Source organism: Camelina sativa, chromosome 8 (assembly GCF_030686135.1).
Source record: "Camelina sativa cultivar CO46 ecotype springtype chromosome 8, ASM3068613v1".
Lineage (NCBI taxonomy): Eukaryota > Viridiplantae > Streptophyta > Magnoliopsida > Brassicales > Brassicaceae > Camelina > Camelina sativa.
In genome coordinates this window covers 9,058,838-9,069,285 of record NC_141887.1, presented here as the reverse complement: position 1 = coordinate 9,069,285, position 10,448 = coordinate 9,058,838, and the positions used below count along the sequence as shown (strand labels likewise).

Below are 10,448 nucleotides of genomic sequence, written 5' to 3'. Positions count from 1 at the left end.
ATTTCAGGTACACCCCGAGTACCCACCCGACCCGTCACTCGATCACCTGGATCGAGTTGATCCTCGTGTACTCACTCGGTCAGCTGATTTTGCATGCAAACACGATCCAAGGGTAACAAGAACTTGAGTCCTTTCATCGACAGACCACAGTTACTCCGACAACAACAAGTTCTACAACCGCAACTAGCAACAATTGAGGAGACAATGAACAATCAGAACGGTCCACCAGCTCCTCAAGCAAGGACCAACATAGGAGCAGGAGATGCTCCATCTACTCACACTCAAAAACATGGCATTGTGCCACCTGCTGTTCAGAACAACAACTTTGAGATCAAGAGTAGTCTCATCCAGATGATACAGAGCAACAAGTTTCATGAATTGCCAATGGAGGACCCATTGGACCATTTGGATGAGTTTGATAGGCTCTATAGCCTAACCAAGATCAATGGAGTCAGTGAAGATGGATTCAAGCTCAGACTTTTCCCATCACTCCCCAAGGAGTCCATCACCACCTGGAAAGCATGCAAGAAGGCGTTTCTAGCCAAATTCTTCTCCAACTCCATAACCTCAAGGCTGCGAAATGACATCTCCAGCTTTGTTCAGAAGATCAATGAATTGTTCAGTGAAGCTTGGGAACGTTTCAAGGGATACACTACCAGATGCCCTCATCATGGTTTTAGCAATGCTTCATTGCTAAGTACACTATACCGAGGAGTGGTCCCTAAGATACGGATGTTGCTGGACACCGCAAGCAATGCTAACTTCCTCAACAAGGATGTCGATGAAGGTTGGGTTCTAGTGGAGAACTTGACTCAATCTGATGGGCATTACAATGAGGAGTACGATCGCACTATGGGATCTACTGGAGAGGAAGACACCAAGTATAGGAGGGACATAAAAGCCCTCTATGACAAGCTCGATAAGCTCCTCAATCAGCAGCATGTTCATGCAATCTCGGAGGAAGAGCAGTTTCTACAACAAGATGGGGAGAATGCTCAACTAGAGGATGTGAACTACATCAACAACCAAGGAGGTTACAACAAGGGGTACAACAACTACAAAACAAACCCGAATCTATCCTACCATAACCGAAATGTTGCTAATCCTCAAGACCAAGTCTACCCATCCGGAGTCCAAGGGAACCACAGCCAGCAAAAGCCTTTTGTCCAATATAATCAAGGCTATGCTCCTAAGCAGCAGTACTTTGGCAACTACCACCAACCAATTGCACCACCTGGATTCCAACAACAACAAGGCCCGCAGAACCAATCCCAAGAAGCTGAACTCCATGGCCTAATTCAACAGATTATCCAAAACCAACCATCCGCTGCTATGGACAACGCAAAACGGTTTGCCGAGATGAGCAACAAGATCGATTCTGGATAAAACGATTTGATTGCTAAGTATGACTCTCTCAACACCAAACTGAGATACATCGAGGGCCACCACAACAACCAACCACCTCCAAAGATCAACCAGCTTTCACGTAAAGCTGTTCAGAACCCAAAGGATTACGCCACTGCCCAAGCCATTTTCCTTGATGATGATTATGAGGACTACCTCACTGAGGACAGTGATATTCAAGATGGGGAGGCTATGGATCATTATGGGATGAATGAGTACCAGTACTACATATCCAAGTATGAACCCGAGCCTTTACCCGAGGAGACTGATCGAGTCGATGATCGAGCATAGGTTCGAGAATCACAAATCAAAGTACCACCCGAGGCCGAACCTAATGACTCACCCGATGATGGTGATCGGATGATACATCGAGTAGATGTTCGGATGACAGATCAACCTCAACTGCCTGTACCAAAAGAAGGGGAACTAGAGGAAAGGTTCAATGCTACTCTTGACATCCAATTAGAGGCGCTTGCAGAGCGTATGGCCAAGCGAAAAGCTCCACCTCCTAAGCTCTTGCCACCACACGAACTTCGAGGGGAAATCACCAAGGAGGAAGCTCAGCTGGAGATTGAGGTTAAGGAAGCTGTCAAGGAAATTGGGAATGCAATTCTGAGGAGTGGGGTGTGTTTTGATCCTGAACTGCGAATTGAGGATAAATTGGAGGACCCCGGCTCTTTTACTCTACCGTGTTCAATAGGACTTCGGATTTTCGACAACTGTTTGTACGATTTGGGAGCTTCATTCAGAATCATGCCACTGTCAGTTGCCAACAAGATGGGTTTTAGCAGTTTTAAACCTAGTAGTGTGTATTTGGGCTGATAGAACAATCAGACACCCCATTGGCGTTCTGGAAGACTTACCTCTCAGGATTGGAAGAGTGGAAGTTCCTACTGACTTCATGATCCTTGATATGGATAAGGAACCAGATGATCCACTGATCCTAGGAAGACCATTCTTGGCAACAATAGGAGCAATGATTGATGTGAAACATGGGAAGATCAGAATTGAGCATGGAGAGCATTTCAAGATGGAATTCAGCGTCAAGAAAGAAATTAAAAGGCCAACTATTGATGGTCAAGTTTTTTCCACCAAGACAAAGAAAAGAAGAGTCAAGCATCTTAAAGAAGTCAACATTACATTTGCTGTGGAACCAGGACAAGACTAAGAAGATTGGTTGAGCCAGTCTGTCCCAGTGGAGAGGATTCCAAAACCTCTCCCTCCTAAAACCCATGCTTAAAGAGCATGAAGAGTCAAACTTAGTGACTTAAAACAAGCTCACTTGGGAGGAAATCCCAAATGTATCCTTTATTTTGTTTTAATTCTTACTTATTTATTTTATCTTATTTTCTATTTTTGCATATTTACATTTATAAAAAAAAAACAAAAAAAGAGGAAAAGGAAATTTTGGGGAACCCGAGGCTCTACCCGAATCCGTACCTGACGCGCCTGATCGTGTTCCTACTCGGGTGGCGAGTGGAGTCCGAATTCGACAGCCCCATGCCCACTCTCGGCGAAGCCCAAGTTGAAAACCCTAGTGGCATCCACTCCTATTTAAAGAGGACTCTCTCTTCCCCAAACCGATAAGTGCTAAAAACTTTTAAACTTCTTTCTTCTTACTTCTTCTCTCTCTCAAACTCGAGTGTTCTATGATTTTCGGGAACTAACCCTATTGATCTCGAGTTTAGCTTTTCTTTCTTTTTGAGGATTTTACCAATGGCACCAAAGATGAAGACCTACCCAAAGAAGGGGAGAAGATCAACCTCCGCCGCTGCTAGAACCGGAGGTGAAGCCACCGAAGCTCACGATTCCCCAGGAAGAGGAGACGTTCCACATTCCCAACCGTTTCCTGGACGTTTCGCATCCCCAACCCAATGCTCAACCCGATCCGCCACCCGAGGAGGTGCTCGAGCAACTGATCGTGTAAAGACTTGTGTTCTCTCCCCTGTAGCCGTTGCAATCCGCCGTTCTCCTCGACGTCGGGACCTGTCTACGTCCGAGCGAACCGTTACTGAACCAATGGAGGTCGACTCAGATGCAGAAAGAGGAGAACCAGAGGAGATCCAATCCTCTAGGTTAAGAAGCAGATCTGCAGTTGCGAGGGGGAAGTGACCAGCTTCTAAAAAAGCTGAGAAGGTGGCTGAGAGAGCAGCTGAGGAAGAGGATCAAGACACAGAGGAGGAGAGCCTTGACCGAGAGGAGGAGCAGAGAGAACGCACACGCCAGGATTCGTGGAGGCTGAAGCAGAAAGAGGTGGAGACTCCGGCCAAGCTTTTCAAAGTCTTCCGCAAGATGAATTTTGTTGGTACCCGCTACCCTCACCGAGAAACGATGAAGCAGTTGAGCATCGCTAGAGACGTCGAGTTCCTGTTTGATATGTGCCACCTGGGCAAGATGATGCGAGCCAACCTCGAGGCTTATAAGGAGGAGACGGTTTACTTCCTCTCCACGTTGCGGTTACACTTTTTTGAGGACCACCCGACCCTGCTACCCGATGGGGGGATCGGGTTCATCACCTTCTCCATGCGCAATAAGGAATACTGACTCACCTACAAGGAGATGGAGAAGCTATATAGTTTCAAGGCTGGGAGTGGAGAGAACATGGAGGTGAGCAAGGAAGAGATGAAGTCCCTATGGCTGACAATAGGCGACAAGCACCCTTACAAATCCACAAGCTCCAAGTCTGCTCAAATAAGGAGCCTAGTTTTGAGGAATTTTCACAAGCCCCTTGCCTGCACTCTTTTTGCTAAAAAGGAGACTGGGAATGTGAATGATTATGAGCTCCAGCTGCTAGATATTGCCTTGTGTGAAGGCTTATACAATGCTAGGGATGGTACACCACTAGTAGGAGATGTTGCGGATACTAGCATGGTCTTTGTGCTACTCGATCAGTTCCTCTACCTGAAGTCTTGGGAAATGAAAACTGAGAGAACGGATGGAGCTGGAGAGATCTCCATTGGAGGATTGGTCACACCAATTTTGGTAGCTTGAGATGTGCCCCTAAAGGGAGTGGTTCATGAGCCGAGATGGCTAGACATCGACTACCTCACATTGGCAAGGTTCCTGGCTTATGAAAAGTCAAACAACATGCTGCTCTTCAAGTTTGTCCATCTAACTGGCGGAGCCACCCAAATGATCCTGCCCAACGTCGTGTGCACCAAAATCCGGCAAGGGGATAACATAGACTTCACACCACCTAAGGATGTTTGTCACTAACAACCTAATGATGAATGTAAAATGCATAATGTAAAAGCTTATAAAACTAGATGCTAAAAGTAAAAAGAACAGGATGATCTAAACAACAATGCAATGAAACATAAATAGAAACTATAGTAATGCAAGTAATAAACTAATGCAAGGCAAGTAATGAACAGGAAACTAAATGAATGTAACAGAAAAGCAACTAAAATGAAACAGGAATTGAAACAGGACAAAGACAAAGCATAAACAAGAATTCTGGGGATGAGCTCGAGCAAGCACTCGATCGAGTGTGCGATCGAGTACAGGGTCGAGTCGGATAAATGCGAGAAACAGAGCAATGCAAACAAAACAGAGCAAGACAAAAGTAAATCAAACAACGACCAAGCAACAGGATTTAGACTAAGAAATCAATAGACAAGGAAGGTCTTGAGGAGGGATTCATGGGCTGGACTAATGATTAAGGTCATCTAACTTGGTCAACAAATCTCAATCAACTTGAGCTAATCTCTAGACAATGATCTCCTAGAACATGTTAATCCACTCTCATGGCAAAAATCATCAAGCTCATATATCTCTAGACTTGTTCTCACAAAGCAAAGAACTTATACAAGCAAGCATTAAGCAACAGATCATTTATGTCAAAAATCAAACAAGACATCTAATCTCTTAGCATGCCTAATGATAATCTCTAGATCTAGCCTTATCTTGCAACCTAGACATTGGTGTGATACTAAGAAGCTTAAAATCAAACCCTACCCTCTCGGTTATATGATCAGCATAGAGTACATCTAGCTAGAAGAGATCTATAACAATCAATCTTGACCTAGGTAAACAAACCTCAACCACAATCCAGCCTAACCCATCCTCAAGATCCTAAGCAACTACTCACAAATGCTAAACATGATGAGCAAAGTCATAAACCCAGAAAATAACGAAACTTGCATGATTAGATAGATGAAACAGAGATCTACAATATTGAAGAAGGAATCAAACTCGAATTCTTAATATTTTGAAAGTTATGAAACCAACAAATATCAAGGAATCTCTTGTTTTCCTTCAAAAGTAGATGAGAGATCTAAGAAAATAAAAGTGCAAAGAGCATAAATTCCCAAAAGGGTAAATACTAGGTTTGAGAATATTTAAAAAAACTGGACTCCTTGGTGGCTGCATGGTACAAGGCCTTATATAGAAAAAGGAGTGGAAGCCCTAAAAATGCTAGAAGACAAAATAGCTAGGCGGCTCGGTCAGCTCAACTAGGTGCTCGGTCGAGTGACCGGTCGAGTTGGCTTTTCTTCTGTTCCCTTCACTCGGTCGAGTCCTTCTCCGCACACGGTCGAGTGTCTGGTCGAGTGGGCGGTCGAGTGGAACTCCGGACCTTGGTTCTTCAGCTCTAACTCCCTTGCTTTCTCCTCTTCAGCATTGCTTCCATGCTCCTTAGGCTCCAAAATCTCCTGTTTATGCAAAAAAAGATGCAAATGCAATGTAACTATACTCTAATGCATGAACATTCCTAAAACTATGCAATAATGGCCAAAAAGGATAGCAAAAGATGCAAAAGATGTGAATATATTAAGGGAAAACAGGGTAAAATATATGAACATCAACACCCCCAAACTTAGTCTTTGCTTGCCCTCAAGCAAATAAACAAGACATAAGAAGGTAGGTGAGGTTTGAAAGTGGGATCTCAGTTCCTAAAACTTGCCAATAAACCAGTTAGAATCAATGTCCAAGTTACTAGTACTGTGATGCAAGTTGAATGAGCTGTACTTAAAGATGTTAGACAAGCTATCACAACCTTTACTGATTTGAGCCTTTGATATTCACATGCATTCAAATCAACCATTTCCTTTAACATTCATTAATCAAGAACATGAATCAATCTTATGCTATGCTTAAACTCATTTGGCTTGGTAATAAAGGTTTAGAAACAATGATGGTCTCTTTTTAGAGTGGGGCTTATCAATATCAAGGTTCTCTCATAAAAAATGGATTGAGCTTTAGAAGAAGGCTAAAGGTAAGAACACTTAGACACATACAAGAACAAAACCTTGTCTACCCAAAGGCACCCAATGTGTTTATCCTATCAATCTAAAACCCAAATGATCCTATTTCTACCCTTTAACTTCTTCACTTCTCTTTCACCCTTTTCTCTTTTGATTTTAAAGTCTGAGGAGAGGTTTCTTATTTGATCTTTCTAGTGGAATGGGGGTTTCTTACTTTATTGCTATGGTTCTCTTTTCTTCTTATTCTTTAAGAGATAAAAGCTTTTTGCTAGACTCTTCTTTTCTTTCTTTCTTTTTCTTTAATTAGAACCATCTTTAACAATCTCATACTTCCCATTCTTTCACTAGACTTTGGTTTTACTTAAACACATTCTCCTCCTAAAGACTCTAACCTTTTCTTTCTCTTTTTCCTCTTTTCTTTTCAAAACAGCCAAGTCCCAAACTCAACAAGTGAACCACCTAGTCCTATCTAGTTTGAAAATTGCAAACTAGAACTACACAAGGCCTTACTCTTGTCAGTTCAAACCTAACACTTTCTACCAAGCTCAATCCCAAAATAGGCCTCACACTCACAAGAATAAACATGGCTTGAAAGAAGGGTTTGTTAAGGGTAGGAGAAACTGATTTAAAAGTGAAATCAGCTACTTGGATCAACAAGAGTGGTAAAAAGGAGAAAGATGATCCAAATATGTGTATGGTATCCATGAGTTTAAAGCAATGCACAAGTTGATAATTGAAAGTCAATATTAGGTTCTTATAAGTAGGGAATGGCATCAAATCACAACGTGCTTCAATTTAGACCAAATGCAATGCAGAAATTCAAGGCTTGGTTCAATCTTATGCTTATAACTACTCAACTAGCATCAAAATACTATTAACTTGGACATTGATCCTAGTTTAGTGAATTAAGCAAGCTAACAAGGTAAAACTCATCATAGATCCCTAATGCAAATATTAAACAGTCCTTCATGAAACATGCTAACAAAATCCTAATATGCAATGCAAACTACATGAAAACTCGACTATTGCCATCGAATGGTACTCGGTCGAGTGCTCGGTCGAGTGGGGGGGTCGAGTTGGATGCCGAGTTGGAAAATGCTGACCTTGCTGCTGGTATAACTGATGCAGGAGTGCTGGATCCATGAAGTACTGGGGTGGGAAGGGAGGGTAACCTGGATAGCCTGGATATGCTGCTGGAGCTGGGAAGCCATAAGGAGTTCTGGGTTGGAACTCAGCCGAGTGCTTCTGGGGTGCTCGGTCGAGTGGCTGCAAGAGTGAACCGGTCGAGTGCCTCGAAAATTGTTGTTCTCGGCTACTTGAACTTCTCTTCCTCTGAATTGGCTCGTGCATTGAAGCTCTAGCTGGTTCCACAGGGTTTTCAGCTCTTGAAAGTGCTCTAGTTGAGCTACACCTCCTCAAAGGGCTAGAATGGCTTGGAGATGAGTTTGCACTCTTCAATTCAGCAATCTCCTTTTTTAAGCCCTTGATGGACTTAGCCATATTGCCCACCTTCTTCTTCAGCTTTTCAAACTTCTTCCCATGCCACTTGTTCCAATTTTGTAGGAGTGTCAACCTCTTGCTAGTCTCTCTCACTCCTCTACTATCTCTTGGGTTAGGCTCATAATCTTCAAAGTAAAACTGCTCTTCCCCATCAGCCATTTCTACATCTCTAGCTTCATCAATTCTAACTTGAGCTGTCCCATCAAACAAGAACTCATCAGCTGGCCAAATCTCAATGTTTGCTCCTTCTTTGGTGAGCTCTTGATTGGGTAGGACAAGCTGTCTTCTCCCAATTGTTGGAAGCTCAAAATTGAAAAGGTGATTTCCTTGATGCATTTCCTTGGCTAGTATTAAGGTGGAGGTGAGGTAGCTTGAATCAATCCATCTTGGCATGACCTTCTTTCCTCTAAGTGGCACCTTAGCAGCTTGTAGTAATGGAGTGATGATGCCTCCAATGGGTAGGGCTCCCATTGAGCCTTTGTTGTGCAAATTGCCTACCCAGCTTCTCAAGTATATCATGTGGTCAATGAGCACCATTGCAAGGTCAGTTCCCTCTCTGCTTCCAAGGATGATGCTTCCATCTTTTGCTTGAAAGATTATGCTATTGAGTGCCACATCAATCATCTTGAGCTCACCCTCATTCACATTTCCAGTTTCCTTCATAGCAAAGAAGGTGTTTGCTAAGGCCTTGTGGAAGTACCTTAGGACTGGGCTTCTTATCTTGGAACCCTTGGTCTTAGAGGATGAGTATGTGATGTTGTCTCCAATGGTTTCCCAAATAGCATAGAGTTCTTCTCTTGGTATGACCATGCTCCTCTCACTACCAACTTCAAAGCCAAATATATTGACTATCTTTTTCAATGAAAGTTCATACCTTCTCCCTTTGATAGTGAAGTCAACATGACCAGGTCCAAACTCCTTATCCTTCTTTGTGTAGCAATGCATCTTGATTGTGGCTAACAATTCACAGCTTTCTTCTTTATACCCTTCCATGCAAAGCCCCATGAACTTGCTTAGGTTGCACTTCTCAAAAAGACATTCCACATCTTCATCAATGCCTAGCTTCTCCATGGTTTCCTTGTGTGGGTATCTAGTCCCCAAGAACTGCATCCTCAAGAAGGCTTCATAAAGCTGCCTTTGAGTTAAGCCACAAGATTCTTCTTCACCATCATCTTCTCCCTCTTCTTCTTCATCTTCTTCTTCATCTTCTTCTTCACTCTCACTTTCAATCTCCTCTTGGTCAACCTCAACTGCTGGCCTCTTCCCCTTGGCCTTGTGTCTCCTAATGTGCTCCCTAAGAGTGAACTCCATCTCTTCTTCACTCTCAGTTCGCTCAGGGTCTTCCTCAGCTGACTGATGCCTCTCTCTCGCAACATCACTCGACCGCCTACTCGGACCACCACTCGGTCGTGTGCATGCTCGAGTGGTGGGTCGAGTGCTTCTTCCAGTTTCTCCTCTTGATTCAAGACGAGCATCACAACGATCGAAGGAGCTTTCAGCCGCTTGTCGAGACTTCCTAGTAATCTTTGAAGACATTTTCGAATAGAACTGAAAGCAATAGACTCAAAGCTTAAAGTTAATAGGTTAGTGACCCAAAAACTAAAAGAGCTAAGCTTGAGCAAAAAGATAAACTTTGAGAGAGATTTTTAACTTGATTTTAACTGTTTTAAGCAAATGAGAGTGTGAGAGGCATATAATCAAGTCAAGCTATATTTAAAGAAGCTAAAGGGACTAGGAGACAAGGGTGGAGCGTCCATACCATTCAAATTTGAAATGGGAATCTTTGACCTGCTTTTTGCTGCCACTCGTCCCCACACTCGACTACAGGTGGTCGAGCTCCTTGACCAAAGTTTGAAATTCAAAAATTTTTCTTCTTTTTGTCCCTCTTCTCGATCATTCAAGAGAAATGGGAATCGAGTGGGCCTTAGTTTCTTGATAACTCGGTCGAGTACCTCTTGTGGGCCGGTCGAGTGGGCTCGCGAGTCTATTTCCCCAAGTCCAAATCTCTCCATACCCATCTACACTTTCATTAAAAAGTCTGCCCAACACAAACATAAAAGAAAAGAAATCAAAACTACAAGGAAAATAAAGCATATGTACAATGATACCTTAGGGACTTCCTCCCTAGTGAGCTTGTTTAAAGTCACTAAGCTTGACTTTTGATGCCTTTTCAGGCTTGGTTTAGAGACCAAGGAGGTGATGAAATCCTCCCTGGTACCACTTGATCAATGTGAAGTTGACCCTTGATCACTTCACCCTTAACACACAAACCATATTTCTTCTTAATCTTGAGCCTTGGTCTTGCTTTCTTCAAAGACCTCTTGTTAAGCTTGATTTGGA

At 43.0% G+C, this 10,448-nt stretch overlaps 1 non-coding gene across 1 annotated transcript; it reads right to left on the bottom strand.

Moving 5' to 3' along the window:
• Positions 1–570: 570 nt before the first annotated feature.
• LOC147939831 (small nucleolar RNA R71) lies at positions 571–677 on the bottom strand. The gene has a single exon (XR_015564810.1). It is a non-coding gene; the product is annotated as a small nucleolar RNA R71 (small nucleolar RNA).
• Between the last annotated feature and the right edge of the window lie 9,771 nt (positions 678–10,448).